We start from the raw sequence: 17875 nt of genomic DNA, 5'->3' as shown, positions 1-17875 counted from the left end.
CAAGATCACACAGCTGTTAAGCACCAGTAGCAGTTTCAAATGCAGATCTCCTTACCTTGCTCTTACTTGCTTACTTGCTCCTTACTTTGCTCTTTTATGCAAAATTCTACTCCCCTTTTGTTTTAAAAGAAAGACAACTGGCACAAAAAAAATAAACCCTACCTGTTTCTTTCTTCTTTGTTTTTGGACTTTCAACTTCTTCTTTAGTTTTTCTGCCTCTTCATCTTCATTTTCCGACAAACTCCTTTGTCCAAAAAAAAATGTTGAAGTGTTTGTAGGTTTATTTGTTCAAATTTAAAACAATTTAACAATTAAAGATCCTTAACTGTATTTTAAATAAAAACAAAATCACAGCAAAGATAGAAAGGCACAGGCCCTCTACTTCATTATGTTATACAATTCCTTTTGGATCCCTAAATCATGCTCATCACTGTTGCCCCATTACCATCAATATCACCATCCTTAGCACCAGGGATCGCAACATGAAGGACACTGAACTAGGAGCCAGAGACCAACGCTCAGATCTTGGCTGTCACTTATTAAATGTGGAATCATCAGAGACTCACTTCATTCCCCTGAGCCTCAGTTTCCTCATCTGTAAACTAGCAGAGTTTGAATACATGACCTTTATGATCTCTTCTTTCTAGACATTTTGTAATTCCTTATATTTTTCAATTATATAAAGCTGCACTGTAGCTTTGTTTTTTCCCTGCTTCTCTCTCTCTCTCTCTCCTCTCTCTCTCTCCTCCTCTCTCTCTCTCTCCTCTCATCTCTCTCTCTCTCCCCCCATCCTTTCCCTCCTTCCCAATCTTCCTCCTCTATCTCCCTCCTCTCTCCCTTTCTGTCTCTTCCTCTAGCTTTTTCTCTTTGTCTGTGTCAGTCTCTCTTCACACCTCCCCCCCAATATGATCAGAGATTTATACCTCAAACTTATCTTCTCCAAACTTTTCATTTTACAGAAAAGGGAAACAGAGGCTCTGGGAAGTTGTAATCCACCTAAGATCATGTTTTGTAAGATATTGAGGAGAGAAACTACCTTTTGCGTCTTTTTGTGTCCCTAGATTTTAGCAAAGCACCTGGACCTTGGAGGCACTTAATAAATGTTTGTTGAATTATTATTGAACATACATGTATATATATTTATATATATGTATATCTGCATATACGTGGGTGTATGTAAATACATGTTAAATTTAGCAGTAAATTTTGAACCTCAGCCATGTAGCTACAGTGCCAGTAGTCTTTCCTCTGTATCTTGTTGCCTCTTGTCAAGGGTGCATACACAGAAATTGAATCTTCTCACAGTTTGCCTTGGGCCCTACAAGTGCTTATCTAGATTCCCCAAAATTGCTCGGGTTCTTTTATTCAGGATAGATTCTGGGGCAGCCATCTTGCCTGATGGGGACAATTTATAGTTTTGGAGAATTAATAATAAGCATCCACTTTATGGTTCTTGAAATATTTCATCTCATTTGATCCTCACTGCAATCCTAGAAGCTGCTTCAGAGAGAGGCAAGAATCTTTCTAGGAGTGAATAAGGAAATCACCCTGACTGTTGACAGCAGAAGTGTCAAGATGGAACGAACAATAAACTTGCCAAAGAATACATTTGGTCTCTGTAGAATCAGGGAACTGAAATGGGGGGAACATTTTGGCACTTTCTTGTGGGGAGCTAAAGAGGAGGAAGAAGAGGCAGTGGAGAAGGAGACTCTCCTCCTCAGAGCCATAGAACATGAGAATTTGAATGGGCCTTAAATTCCAATCCTCCTATTTTATGTATAAGAAAATTTAGGCCTAAAGTTGAGAACTAACTGGCCCATACTCATGAAACAAGTACAGTATCTTTCTCTCAATATTCAAGAAATGAGGAGAAATAAACTTCTTAACATCTGGATTGACTTTAAACTCCTCAAGGCCCAGGGACTGGTTTTTATTTGAAAAAAAAAAACGAGTAATATACTTCAGCAGTCTGTCTCCTTCTAATATCTCAAAACACTTTACAATTGAGAATTGTTTCCTCTTTTCCCAAATGCTCAGTAGAGTCAGAGGTGCCGGAACCAGCTCAAACAGGCTAGAAGATTATTAGATTTTTGGTGAGAATATTTAGACTTTGGAATCAGGGCTTGACTTCTTACTTTGTTGATTGTCTGAACTAAAAAATTGATGGAGAAAATATAAATAAAACTGATTAAAAGTAGGCCATTCCTCTCCCTCTCCCCCATCAGAGTGAGTTGTTAAACATTTACCAGCATAACCCTAAGGAGAATATATTCTGTACCCAGTAGAGTAATCAGAACTAGATGTTCATTATTAGTGTAATTCCTTCACACAGAAACTCCTCCCCTTTGTCCCCAAATATTTACCTCTGAGATAATTTTCACTTTTTCTTCTTGTTGACTCATTTCTGGGTCCCTGAAGAGCAAATAAAAAAAAAAAAGAAATCAGACATTGTGGATTTGTTGTTGTTGTTTAGGAAGCCTGAATTGCATTTGATACAGAATCTCACCACTTACATACCTGTCAGATTGGCTAAGATGAGAGGAAAAAATAATGATGAATCTTGTAGGGGACGTGGGAAAACTGGGACACTGATGCATTGTTGGTGCAGTTGTGAATGAATCCAACCATTCTGGAGAGCAATTTGGAACTATGCCCAAAAAGTTATCAAACTGTGCATACCCTTTGATCCAGCAGTGCTACTCCTGGGTTTATATCCCAAAGAGATCTTAAAGAAGGGAAAGGGACCTGTATGTGCAAGAATGTTTGTGGCAGCCCTCTTTGTAGTGGCCAGAAACTGGAAATGAATGGATGCCCATCAATTGGAGAATGGTTGGGTATATGAATGTTATGGAATATGATTGTTCTGTAAGAAATGACCAGCGGGATGAATACAGAGAGGCCTGGACAGACTTACATCAACTGATGCTGAGTGAAATGAGCAGAACCAGGAGATCATTATACATTTCAACAACAATACTATGTGAGGATATATTCTGATGGAAGTGGATATCTTCAACATAGAGAAGAGCTAATCCAATTCCAATTGATCAATGATGGACAGAATCAGCTACACCCAGCGAAGGAACGCTGGGAAATGAGTGTAAACTGTTTGCATTTTTGTTTTTCTTCCCAGGTTATTTTTACCTTCTGAATCCAATTCTTCCTGTGCAACAAGAAATTCGGTTCTGCACACATGTATTGTATCTAAGAGATACTATAATATATTTAACATGTACAAGACTGTTTGCCATCTAAGGGAGGGAGTGGAGGGAAGGAGGGGAAAATTCAGAACAGAAGTGAGTGCAAGGGATAATGTAAAAAATTACCCATGCATGTGTTTTGTCAAAAAAAGTTATAATCATAAAATTAATTAAAAAATATGAAATCTCATTGTCTAACTCATCATCTTCCAGTAGAACCCTAGCTAAGCTGCAGTTTAGGGCTTATTACATTTACCTTATGTAAACATAAAATTCATTCTCTGATCTCCCTTGATAAATGGGGGCAATTTGTCTAAGAGCTCTAAGTTATAATGTCCTTTCTTCATCTCTACCATCCTCCCTCCTCCACTATTATTCTAACATCCATTCATCTACCTGGCCATTATGTATCAGCCTGAAATGCTTTCCTTCCATTTTCTTCCTCTCCCCTTCTAATCTATCCTTCATGTTGCTGCTGGATTTGTCTTTCTTGTGTCAAGACATCTGGTCATGAAACTCTCCTGTTCAATAACTTTGGGTGATCTCTTATTGCTCCAGCATGAGATCTATATTTCTTTGACTGATGGTTTAGACTTACTCCCTGAAATCTCACATATCCTCCTTTCACTTCACTCCCTTCATGCTTCACCCAAATGGGGCAATTAGCTGCTCTCTACATTCGATATGCTTTTGTTCACAAGCTAATCTACAAACATTTATTAAGCATCTACTGTATATAAGAGGACAGGGATACAAAGAACTTTCTCCCCAACAGAACAATCTTTGTTTTCAAGGACATATCATTCTAATGCACTGCAAAAGAGGGATACGACACATAAACAATCAAAAAAATTATTTAGGAAGGAAAGAATACTAAAAAATTAACAGGATTAGAAAAAAATTCCTGTGGGAGATGGCACCTGAGCTGATGAATTGATCCTTGAAGGAAGCTCAAGATTTCAAGAATTACTAGAAGATCCAGTGACTATGATAATGTAATTGAAAAAAAAGGAAGTCAGTTTTGCTAATTGTAATAATCACTCTTGACTCCAGAGAACAGATAATTAAATATATTATTTTTCTCTTGGTATACTACTAGGGATGCAGAATATTACCTACCCTCCCACAAGTAGTTACTGTGTTGGCTGGGAGAATTCAATGGGATGGAGATGTCTGATAAAAATGCAATGTTAAAAAAAAGTATCAATAAAAATTAGTAAAAGAAAAGAAAAGACAAATCTCAAAAAGGAAATAAGTGAGATGAAAGAAGAGTGGTAGGGGGAACTAAAATATTCTAAAATATGGTAACAAGTCTTCCACAATACCTTGGGTATCATTCAATAACAATTGTGCCCCAGCCTCAAAGCCACTCAAAGTTCATCTCATTTGTGAAAATTTGTACACAGTGTTTTTCTTTTCTTCAAAGAAAATTTTATTCTAAAATAATCAACTCTTGATTATACACATTGCCAGGGCACTCCTATCACTTGCTATGATTTGCTTCCCTCTAGCTGCTAAGATTCCAATAATGAAAGATCCTTATAACCCAGTTAGTCCCTCCCATCTATTTTCCCATATGTTCCCTTTCCCTTTGTATTCACCATACTTTCTATTTTTCCATGGAATCTAGATTGGTCTAAGGCTGGGATTTCCTAAGTAATTTGGATATGGACCATTCTTGTCTGGATAAGTGTTGATAGAATCTATAAGTGTTTTTCCCATGCCTCTGAATGGAAGAACAGTAGGGAAATCTCCGAGGAAACAATGTTAGAAGAAAAACTTGAGAATGCTGATAAATGCCATGGTCAGCCATGGTTCCAGAAAACTGATGATGAAGCAAGGCACTCACTTCTTAATACAAATGATCGATTTAAGAAGATAAATAAGACACATTTTGGGATACAGCCAGTGTAGAAATTTGTTTTGCTGGACTATATTTATTTATTACAAGAATTATGTTTTTCCCCCACTCCCACCTCCAATTTGGAGTGGGAGAGAGAGAAAAGAAGGGGAAAAATCAAACCATAAAAATGTTTTAGGGGAAGATGGGGAAATGAAACCTACTTTTATACTGAAAACTGTCTCACAATTCTTTTTTATATATGCATAATTTCACATTTAATATTTCAGAGAGAAAATTAAAGTTGGTAGTAAATTTCTTGCTATAGAACCATTATTCATATCTCATTGAACAATGGCAATCCAGATTTCATGGTATACCCTGGGAAATGTCAGACCATTTTTCTCCCTCAACTCTTTCCAAAGCTATCCTTTTCTCACTAATCCCTGATGACTTTCCCCCCACCCAAACAGTTTCAGGGGTGCTATAGACATAGAGGAGATAACAAAACCCACTGAACTGATGAGGCTTTTGAAAAATATTTCTGCAACTTTATATCATTTAGCAGCAAGGATTGGAACTAACTCTAAAGAAAAAGTTTAGCATCCAGTTCTTATCTTAAATATATATTTTTTAATTAATAGTTTATATAATTAGGAGAGGCAGCATAGCCTAGTGGATAAAGAGCTGGTTAAGACCCAGAAAGAATTAGGTTCTAATCTGACTTCTGACACATAGTGTGTCCATGGGCAAATCACAGCCTTTCAGTTTCCCAAATAACTCTTTTTTTTTTTTCTTCCCCCAAATAACTTTTAAAGACTATAAGTTACTGTGAAGATATGCACTTGCTTTTATCTTGGGATATTTTTATCATGGGAGTTCCATATATTAATGAAACAACAGGACTGGACCCTTCAAAATAATATTTAGATAACATAAATATTTGAATTATTCAAAGATCTATAATTCCATCAGTGTACTTATTTCCTCCATAGCTTAGGAGGTGATCCAAAATTTATCATCCTTCAGCCCACATAATGATAAATGCCTTCCAATTCAGCTAGTCTGATGTTTACACATGAAACATGCATTCTATCCCAGAGGACATATGCAAAGCTTCTTAAAACTCAAGTCCCATCTTGTCATTCTCCGGCTTGAGAACTTTCAATGACTCCCTATTGCCTTTCAAACAAGATATAAACATACATATAAAATTAGCATTTAAAGCCTTCACAATCTGGCTCCAGCCTATTTTTCCAGGTGATTTACAATGGCTTCCACTTGTGTGACTCATTTTGTAAACTGATTAACCTATTTGCTTCACTATTCTCTGTACATAAAGTGTCATTTTCTGTATCCAAGCTTATGTTTTGTTTGCACTCTCTGCTTACTTCTGCCTCCTACATTCCCCACATCCTTTATTGGCTCAGCTCATATGCCATTTTCTTTTTCTTTCTTTCTTTTTTTTCCTAATCTAATTTCTTTTTTTTTATTTTATTTATTTTTTATTTATTTTCAAAACATATGCATGGGTAAACTTTTCAAAATTGACCCTTGCAAAACCTTGTGTTCCAAATTTCCTCTCCATTGAACCCTCCCTCTCCCTAGATGGCAAATAATCCAATATATGTTAAACATGTTAAAATATAGATTAAATTCAATATTTGCATACACATTCATAAATTATTGGGCTGCACAAGAAAAATCAGATCAAAAAGAAAAAAAAATGAGAAAGAAAACAAGATGTAAGCAATCAACAACAAAAAGAGTGAAAATGCTATGTTGTGATTCACACTCAGTTCCCACTGTTCTCTCTCTAGGTGTAGATGGCTCTCTTCATCACAAGCTCTTTGGAACTTCATATGCCATTTTCTATAGAGCATCTTTGCTGCTCTTTCTAATTATAATCACTCTCTTCACGTTATCATTATTATGTCAATTACATGCTTTGTCCCCTTGTGAGAGGAAGCTTGAGTTGATGGACAGAAGGTCAACTATTTTTGGAATCAATTTCAAATATTGCTTCTGATATACCTTGGTTGTGTGACATTGGTCAAGTCACTTAACTTCTCAGGGCCCTGGTCAATTTTCTAAGACTATAAATTGCAAAACTAGTACTGATTTGCATGAGGATTCTTCAGAAAGAGTTTCTTATACCAATGAAATCACAGATCTGGACTGTTCCCCCTCATCTCCCAATAGAATGTATTCTTTAAAGTTTTCTCTCTCATTTTTCTGTAGCATTCCCAGTCCTAGCACAGGGCCTGACACCTAGTAGGTGCTTCATTAAACACTTCATAGTTTGGCTACAATCACTCTTTTGGCTTAGCCTTTGACAACCTGATACCATCTCCATTCCATGAAAAGTATATTTTGAGGATGATATCAAAAGTATAACATAAATATATTTAATAAAATAATTTTTCTGGAATATAAAAGTCACATGCTCATACATGTGTAGTAGAGAGAATAGAAAGCTGGCCTGGGCTTAAGTCCTAACTCTGGCCCATCCTGATTGTGTGGTCCTGAGCAAGTCACTTAATCTCTCAGAATTCTCAGCAAGGCTCTGAGACTTTTTTCTTTCTGAAGACTTTACATTGAGACGGGAGTTTTCTCACCCAGAAGTTCCCAATGAAAAGGCTACTTCAGTCCATATAGACTAAACAGTCCCTTTATAGGTAAATATATACAATACATCTATGCAAATAACTAATACCTATATGGAGATGTTATAAATATGCATTAAGTGTACATATGTGTACATGTGGATTCTATGTAATATATAATATACACAAATACATGCAATGTAACACATAAAACATATACATATATATATATATATACACATCCATGTAAATAAATAATGCCTTTATGTAGACATTTTACATTGTAAATTTAATTCAATGTATTTAATGTTTTAATGTAAATATACAATGTAAAATACATTGTATATATTTACATATATACAAAGTGAAATATATGTAGTGATTCATATGACTGTTGCCTCTAATATACATATGTATATGTACATATATGTTCTATATAATATCTACAAACAAATGTACAATATACACATACATACACTTTCCTAATACCTTCCACAGAGGAAAAAGTCACTTAAAACTTGATCTAATATATTATCGTTGTGTCTTTTGAAAATAACAAGAGTAACCTTTTGCATGATGGTTATGAGACTCCTTGCTCCAGTTATTGCCAAGGAAAATAATGCTGCAAGTATGCTGGGCTTATGTTTGTTATCCCATCAAACATCCCTCCTCCTTAAGTGAAGATAAAAAGGCCTGAGACTTTGCAATATACTAAAATATTCCCAGCAAGCTACAATTAAGCTGGACAGCTAGTAAGGAGGCAGAAAGAGGCCTAGGAATCAGTGCTGAGAGTCAGGATAGCCACCTGCATTTCCTGCCACAAATCAGGCACCAGATTGGCACTAATCCCTAGGTATCCATGATCACAGGGCTTGGAATGGTGCCCTCTCTTTCCAGAAGCAAACCCCCAGGAAGCTAAAGCGGGGGCTGGAAAAGCCATGAAAGCCTAAGCTTGCAGTCCCCGGGTAGGCTGAATTCGGCCGCAGGCCTGAGCGCCCGGGGGTCTGGCTGTGATCACATCGGTAATCGGGGTCTTTACCTGAAGGCACCTGCACTCAAGACCCAGGAAAGGCTCACCTCTCTTAAGCTCAGAGGCAAGAGGCAGAGGGAGCAGTGTCTGTGCCCAGGCTGCTCCCAGATCCCCCGGCTGGCAGGGCTGGCCTTCCTCCCGCTTCACTTCCCCACTTGTAGGAGCTGCTCACATAACAGAAACTGCCAGCGTAGCAACGCCTGTTGCTAAGGGAGGGGACGTGGATTTCTCTTTCTTTCTTTCTTTTTTTTTTTTAAAGTGACAGCTTCCAAGTAAACCTTTTATGGCAAGCAAAGTTAAAAAACATATTGGGTAAAGAAAGGAGCTGATCCAATTGGAAAAGAACAGAGACAAACTCAGACAGGAGACAGAGGGAGGGGGACACAGAGCAGCCAAGATTCAGGACTCCCCCCCCCCCTTTCAAATATACAATGTCAGAAGAGTTTATTCTGAAAAAAATTAATAGCCCAACTCAGACAGACTTAGGGCTTTGGGAATCTTGGTGAGGTGTCTGTTTTGTGACTTCAAGATTCTTACTTAGGATTTTTCTGAAGCAAATTTTTATTTTTCCTCCTGAGCTGACTCTGTCTTCCACCAAGCCTGCTTCTTAGTTGTTTCTTTTTATCACTAACTAACTTACACTCACTAATATGAATGGTCATCAAAGAAAGCACAGTAAGGAGGGTGAATATTTTGGACACATCATCTTTAGATTAGATCCCATCAATGCATCAGATTTCATCGGTATGGCCAAGCAATAGTGAAGATTGCAATGTGGCATCCTCTGCAACTGTTACCTACCTTCTTCCCACATTGTCTGATGAGAACTTACTCAGCATTCTGAGGCCTTCCTCTAAAACTGTTGACTTTTTAGCAGATACCAATATTTTATTTGTGTTTCTATTGTTTGCTTTGGGGCCCTTTTTTTTTTTTCTGGTTATATGTCTCTTTGATGATAGGAAAGTGAATAGGCTGTACCCAAAGTCCATCTATCCATCCATCTATCCATACATACATAGTTGTATTCACATACTATATATGTGTACATATATAATATGTGTATGTATATATATATATATATATATATGTGTGTGTGTGTGTGTGTGTGTGTAATTTGTGTAAGGTTACATACTAAGTGAATAGTAGAACCAGTCTGATGCTTTTTGTATGCCAGATAAATATCAGTCACTTATAGGAATATAAAGAATATAGAAAAAGAAACCTGAGACTTTGAATGCTAAACTACTTAAAAAGTCAGAGTGGAAAATAGTTTCACAATTGCTATTAGCTGTGATGTTAATCTAGTGTATGAATTGATATATTGTGACATATTTCATTCTAAACCTCTTCAAAATTAAGTCTGAATGTAGTAATGTAATAATAAGCAAGGTAATTCAGTTACCTTTGGTGAAAACACAGTCTTCAGAGGTCTGATCCTCATTCTCTTCCTTCTGTCTTTCCATCTTCCTGACCATCTTTCATTCCTTGAAAAACTTTGAGCTTATTCAAGGGGGTCTCCTACTCTGAGAGGTGAGTTTTTTGTCTTATTTTGTTTGGATCCACGCCTATAATTCATAGTTTATGTTATGCCCAAATCTGATTACTTTCTTCCTTTTTCCAGCATGGCTTTATACATTGTCTTCCTGAGGAGAGGAACTGTATTGTTTCCTTGTATTTGTTTTCCCAGTACTTAGTTCAACATCTAGCACATAGTGAAGGAAAAATAAATTTTCTGTTTCATTGCCTGTCATCTGTCTGTCTATTTATCCATTTATCTAATACTGTGCTAGGTTCTTTGTGTTCTCATCTATCTATCTATCTATCTATCTATCTATCTATCTATCTATCTATCTATCTATCTGTCTATCTATCTACCCAGCTATCTATCAATCTATTTATCTGTCTCTGTCTATCTATCTATCATCATTAAGTTAGCTATTCCCTATTTTCAAAGAATCCATAATAGAAGACTTTGTAATCTTTATTGTCTGCATATCATTTCAGGACCATGGATTGTTTTATTTATTTTAATTGATGGGTTCTAAGTATTTAATAATAGCATTGGTTTCATAATTAATGAGCATTTAAAAGTGGAATTTTATTCAGAATGTACAATTCCTAGTGCAGAGGTCTGAGACTATAGTGCCATCCCTCAAGAGAGTTACAAATTTCCAATGGTCCATATCCTCAGTTTATATGAAAAAATGGAATATCATATATGTTTGCATACTTTGACCTACATTCCCAAGTGGAGAGCATTCTCTGTACTTAAACAGTTTATGGCCTATCGAATATATTTTGTACATTTACTTATCCATGCTCCTTCTGTCATTTTTTGCCTTAGTTTTTGCTCTTGAGTTTAATAAGAATTATTATATCTCTTCTGAAAGATTCATGCATAAGATTACTTTTTTTCTGGCTATCTAGGGGAGTTGTCATATGGTAGGAAGAGCAATGAACTTGCAATTAGAAGACCTAGGGTTCAGTCCTAGTTCTGACAATTATTAGCTCTGTAAATCAGAAGATGATTTCTCTTGTTTAATAATGACATTTATTCAAAGGGAAAAGGATAAGTCAGAGGGTGGAGGTGGTAACTTTCAATATACCTCGTTGAAAGAAATCTGGGAACTAGAAGGGAAATATGTAGTAGAGAGCATTTGTGCGAAGGTCAGTGAAGGAAGAGATATGATACTGTCATAAGACTGTGCTATGGAAAAAAGAATATAGGTGATAGATAAATGATGGATTTGGAAAATATGGCACAAGGCTACACACAGACATGATAAAATGAATAGTTAGGACCATTTTCAATTGTCAATATGTCTTCTTGAATCCTCTCTGTCAAGACAGCAAGGCAATTAATGATCTTCATTTTCCTTAATGATAGTTTCATTCTACAGGAGGTGGACGAATCACTGAGAGTAACTTGCCTTCTGGACTAATCAGGATGAATCAGTTTCAGGAATAGAAATCAGGGATCCTTTGTAGGCAAGTGACCACCTTTTCTTAGCTTTTTTAATAAAGGAGAGGAAAATGAAGCAAATCTGTCTTTTACCTTAGATTTTTGGAGGGTAACTTTCAAAGGATTCAAAGAAAGGTCAAGTGGGCTGCCGTAAGTAAAAATTCTACAGGGAAGTCAGACCTGGAATGATGAGGGGCTTTCAAGTAGGAAATGCCAAAGATAGAAAGAGAAAGTTTTGATGAGGAAGAAAAGTAGGACCTGTCCAAACACATCAGTATGAATTTTCATAGAACTAATCGACTAATTTAGAATTTTCAAAACTGAGAAGAGATGATAAAAGCAAGAAATAGAGAATTAATATAAAAAGGATGTCCCAGGCTTTGTATAAAATAAATGGAAGCTGGTGAGACTCCAGAAATAGAACAAAGGACTTTTAAAAACTATTTTGTAGCAAAGAGGAGGACTAAAGAAGAGAAAAGAGATTTTCAGGATTTGTGGGATTATGATAAAAGATAATAAAGAGAAACCTGAGCTGCTCAAGTTTGTTTTCATTGATTTTTTTTTGTACTGAAGATCTTTGAATTAGTAAAAAAGCGAACAAAAATGGCTAATGCAGAGATTAGGCTCAAGATAAAGCAAGGACATAAGAAGAAAGTATTTAGCTCTCGAGTTTAAGTCTCAAAGACCAGGTGATTATAACCCAGGATAAAGAAAGAATTTTCATGGGTGATGGGGAAAGTGAGATGGCACAATGGATAGAATATAGGCCCTGGAGTCAAGAACCGAGTTCAAATATGTCCTCAGAAACTTAGTAGCTATGTGAACCTGAACAAGTTGTTTAACCTCTGCCTCACTTTTAGCATCAGTAAAATGGGGATAATAATAGCACTTTCTTCAAAGACTTGGATTAAATGAAATAATTATGAAGTGTTTAGCGCAGTGTCTGGAAGATTATAAGTGCTATATAAATATTAGCTATAATAATAATAATACCACCACTGCTGCCAATTGTTATTATGCACTCACTGACCAACAGATTTATTGATTTATTATTTTTTGGGGGGAGGTAACTGGGATTAAGTGACTTGCTCAGAATCACACAGTAAGTGTTAATTGTCTGAGGTTGAATTTGAATTTGGGTCCTCCTGAATCTAGGGACAGTGCTCTCTATCCACTGCACCATCTAGCTTCTCCTGATCAATAGATTTAAGAAAAAAATACATATTTTTGAGAGTTTTTTCAGTAATCTTTGAACTATCATAAGAGGTGGAAGAGATGCTGCTTTTCTAGAGAAGGGCAAATTCTGCATTTATTGAAAAAAGAAAAAGAATGGAGTCTGTAAATTATAAACCACCCAGCCCTCTTTGTAATGGCCAGAAACTGGAAACTAAGTGGATGTCCATCAATTGGAGAATGGCTTAATAAATTGTGGATATGAATGTTATGGAATATTATTGTTCTATAAGAAATGGCCAGCAGGATGATTTCAGAAAGGCCTGGAGAGACTTACATGAACTGATGCTCAGTGAAATGAGCAGGACCAGGAGATCGTTGTATACTTTAACAATAATACTATATGATGATCAATTCTGATGGATGTGGCCATTTTCAAAAATGAGATGAACCAAATCAGTTCCAATAGAGCAGTGATGAACTGAACCAGCTACACCCAGTGGGAGAACTCTGGGAGATGATTATCAACCACTACATGGAATTCCCAGTTCCTCTATTTTTGTTCCCTGCATTTTGGATTTCCTCCACAGGCTAATTGTACACTATTTCAAAGTCTGATTCTTTTTGTACAGCAAAACAACTGTTTGGACATGAATACATGTATTATATTTAATTTATACTTTAACATATGTAACATGTATTGGTCAACCTGCCATGGGGGGAGAGGGGGAAGGGGAAAAATTGGAACAAAAGGTTTGGCAATTGTCAATGCTGTAAAATTACCCAGGCATATATCAGGTAAATAAAAACTATTAAATAAAAAAAATTATAAGCCACCATTGTGAGTTTTCTCAGCCCAAGAAGAATCTGACTCAGCAGTAGGCCTCTGTAACTGAAGGTCAAATAAAGTGAGTAGCCAAACTGGAAACTAGAAGAAATATATTAGTCAGTTCAGAAAGACTGCACAGGTTGATAGCAGCTTCAATCATGTAGAGTCAACTGATATTAAAATTATTATAGTTAATATTTATATAGTATTTATAATAGCTTGCTAGTGTCACTTAAAGTACACAGCTCACCACAGCAAAGTAATGGGGATAGGGGCGAGCTGGGCTATGCAGCTACAGGAGTTAATAAAGATCAGCTTTGCTCCTATGGGAAAATGCATTTCTCTGTGGTTAACAGAGGTCTCTTTCAAGGCAGACTTATACTGTACTATCTTGTTGCCAGTAAGAAGGGGAACAAAATACAGACTGAGGGTTTCTATTTACAAAACCCTAGGGCTGCTTTATTTTGTTTCTGGAGGTTACTTTTTCTGGGGAGATGTTTCTCTAGGAACAGTTTCAGAATACTAATGTTCATCCTCCTCCTCTATAGCATCAACAATTCAAATCCTAGTGAAATTACAGCATACATTATTAGAGATAAGGTTAGTGTACTTAGAAATGGAAGAAGTGGTCACAGTGGCTAACATAAAAAATCCTCAAAAATAGGTCAGACTAAGCTAACCTAATCTCCCCTCTTTTTTTTTTTTTTTTTTTTTTTTTTTTTGGCAAGGTTATAAGACTCTTAGATTAAGGAAATGCTAGATGCAGTTTACCTAGAATGAAGAAAAGTATTTGACAAAGCCCTTTAAGCTGCAATTAGAGATGGAGATATATGGGATGGACAATAATATAATTGGGTGTATTTCGAACTGGTTGAATGGCTGCACCCAAAGACTTATTGACATTTTGTGTCAGTCTGGAAAGAGAGCTCAAGCAGAGTTCCCCGGAGGTCTGTGAGGGGCCAGGTTGCCCTTTAACATTTATTTTTTAATGGCTCGGATAATGGCATACAGAGCAAACTTATTCAAATCTACAGATAATACAAAGCTAGGAGGAATAAATGACACTGGTAGAATGTCATCATATCTTAAAAAACTAGAAGGTTGGATTGAACAAAATTAGATACAATTTTTAGAAAGATAAATTAAAAGCCTTGCAATAAGTTAAAAAAAAAACAGAAGTAATAAACTGGGGAGATGTGTGGCTAGACAGGGGTTTATCTTTTTTTTCTTACAGGTATATTTGTTAATTGATTTTTAATATACATTGTTTTGTGAATTATGTTGGGAGAGAAAAATCAGAACAAAAGGAAAAAACCATGGGAGAGAAAAAAAAAAAAAAACAACAGGAAATAGAAGTGAACCTAGCCTATGTTGATTTACATTCAATCTCCATAGTTATGCAGATGGAATTTTCTATCTAAAGTCTCTTGGGATTGCCTTGGATCAGAAGTTCATCTTTAAGATGTCTGGGGCTTTTGGATGTCACAATTAAGTTATGTTAACAATTATCTGGCAATTTAAAAAGCCAAAGTAAGATTAAGTTTGCAGTAAGAGAGTAATTGTGCAAGATAAGGAAGGTGATAGTTGTTGGGCTCATCAATGAATTTAGTAATCCTGTGTTCAGTTCTTGGAGACACATTTTAGGAAAAACATTGATAAACTCAGAGATGTCCATAGTGGGGAAGAGGATGGCAAAGGACCTCTGATCATGTTACATGAGAAGCAGCTGAAGGAATTAAGGACTTATGTGGGAAGACTCATGGGGAACATAAGCACATTGGGCTTTCAAATATCTGAATATTCTTTAATGTCTGGGAATCCGGGAGATTTGGGCTCCATTTAACTTTGTCTCATCTTAGATCCAGTTTCTGCAAGAGTTGAATGAGTCTTCTTCTGTGACTCATTTGAATATCAGCCTAGCTAAATGCAAAGGGATGGCCAGAGGGGAATGAATAGTTTTTTGATTTCTACAGATCTGGATGTTGTATACTTAAGGTGCCAGAGAAGAAAAGGCTGTTGGGACCATAAGATGTAAAACCAAGATAAAAGTGAAACTGTCACAGTCCAAATCCTTATTTTCCATATGAGGAAGTAAAAGGCCAAATAAGCTAAATGACTTGCCAAAGATCCCAAAGGCAGTGCTTTGAGGAGTCTATCCTCCAAAGGACTGAGAAACTTGCCTATTGTCATGGAGGTAATACAGTTGGGATTTGAGTCCGGGTCTTCTAACATTATAATGAACACTCTTTGTACCACCATGCTATCCAGTCACATAGTTCAGAGTGGGCATCCTGGTCCAGGAGGAACTAATTCCAACCCCTGACTCTGTGTCCTTGTGTAATTATAATTAGCTTGACCACTTCCCTCATCTTTTCAATTAAAGAAATTATATTTTGTGCTTTCTCAGATTTCTTTCAACTTTAAAATGGTATGATCCGATTCTCTAGCATCTGACATTCAAAAGAAGATTTCAGCTTCTACTCTTAACTCAAAGGATTGTTATGAGTATGGAATGAGGTCAAGAAGGGGAATCTTAAAATGCTTTGAAATATATCAAAACTTTGGAAACCAACTGGCTCACTAAAACTCATTTACTGAGCATCTATTTTGTTTGAAGAGGCATAGAACATATTAACCCATCGTTCTTCCTTTTGATACTTAGAGTCTAGTGGAAGAGGTACACATGTGCTATTGTTTTATCTCTTCCGGGGCTTTCCAAGGCTTCCTCTTGCTCCCAAAATGGAATCTCATCTCCAAATTTGGCACCTTTTTTTGGGGGAAAGGGCATGAGATTTCTCAATATACCACTCACTTCTCATTCCCTTCTTTCATTCCTTAATCATCCTCCCTGAACTGGAGTATGGGTTACTCATCTAACAACTTGACATTCTATTTTTTTGTCTTCCTTTCCTTCCCGTGATCACTTCCCATAAGTGCCAAAGATGGTATTGGCCGGCCTAACATGGCAACATGGAGAGATGGAATCAAAGAACAAAATAAGGAAAAAAGCCCAAAGTGTTAGAAACTATAAGAGGAAGACAGAGCAAGAAGAGAAAATGAAGTTGGCACAAAGAAAATGGCTGACATTTGAATAACTGCTTTAAAGTTTGCAAAGAATTTTACATAGATTATCTCATCTGAGTCTCTCAAAGAACAGTTCGAGTTTTGAACCATAGTATTTTGGGGGGCTTGTATTTCTGATTTCAGTAATGTTGAGAACTCCTGGGAAGACAATTCCCTTTACCAATACAGATTATCACCTACTATGTAGCTTACAGTTTTAGAGAGTTGCTTATAGCAGAGAGAATTTAAATGGCTTACTCAAAGTCACAGAGCCAGGATGTATGAGAAGAAGAACTTCGAACCAAGGTCTTTTCTGCCTGTAAGCTAGCAATCTGTCTATTTCTCCATACTGCCTATAATATTAGGGGTATTATTATCCTCATTTTATAGATGAGAAAACAGGAATCCAAAGATTGAGTAATTTGCCCCAGTTCACACGACTTTGCTAGTATACCCAGTATTAAAATCTCCTGGCTCTCAAACCAGATTATTCCAGTTTATCAATGAGACTCCAAGAGAAAAGAAGGTCAGGAAAAGGAACACTATATTTGCACACAAAGATAAATAAATATGAATTTTTAATATTCTAAGTAATGTACATATTGTAGTGAGATGATACACACAAACATGTATATATATAATATGTGTCTGTTTCTATATCTATGTCTTACAAACACAAAATTTTACATTTATGTTTTAAAACATGTAAATGCTCCTCAGGCAACCTTCAAGAGTAATCTCATTAAAGCATCTTGCCTGCTTAGCAGCTTAGTCAAGAGATTAGGTAGGCTGGGATAACCTTTGCCAAGTCAGCACCTTGGAAAGGAAAATTCTTCTGTTGGAGAAAAGCCACAATAAAGCATTGTTCAGTTTATTAATATTTCAAAATATGCTATTTCTGGGTTATAATAGTTGCATTTAAATGGATATTACTTCTAGATGTACGTAGACTTCATTCTTAAATTAAATGAACAGTATTGTGAAGTTTTAAATATTTCATGCTAGAATAGATCCAGCACCATGAAACACTAAGGTGTTAGAATCAAGAACAAATCAATGAAATAAAGGTTGGTTTAGTAACTAGCCATTTACTGAGAAATCACTTACTGAATCTTGTGTTTCACTCTTTCAGATTTATTATCTCCTGGTATGAAGAAGTACAGTGAGGCATT

The 17875-nt window shown here is 36.3% G+C and overlaps 1 protein-coding gene across 1 annotated transcript in view; it reads right to left on the bottom strand.

The window, feature by feature from the left end:
- The window catches only part of CC2D2A (coiled-coil and C2 domain containing 2A), a 118527-nt gene extending 118287 nt beyond the window's left edge, over positions 1-240 (bottom strand). Inside the window, exon 1 of the mRNA XM_074274509.1 lies at positions 163-240. The gene's annotated coding sequence lies outside the window, so the exon portion shown is untranslated. The remainder of the gene's footprint in view (positions 1-162) is intronic.
- Between the last annotated feature and the right edge of the window lie 17635 nt (positions 241-17875).

This window comes from Sminthopsis crassicaudata, chromosome 6, assembly GCF_048593235.1.
Source record: "Sminthopsis crassicaudata isolate SCR6 chromosome 6, ASM4859323v1, whole genome shotgun sequence".
In the NCBI taxonomy this organism is placed as follows: domain Eukaryota; kingdom Metazoa; phylum Chordata; class Mammalia; order Dasyuromorphia; family Dasyuridae; genus Sminthopsis; species Sminthopsis crassicaudata.
This window is presented reverse-complemented; position numbering and strand designations above follow the sequence as displayed.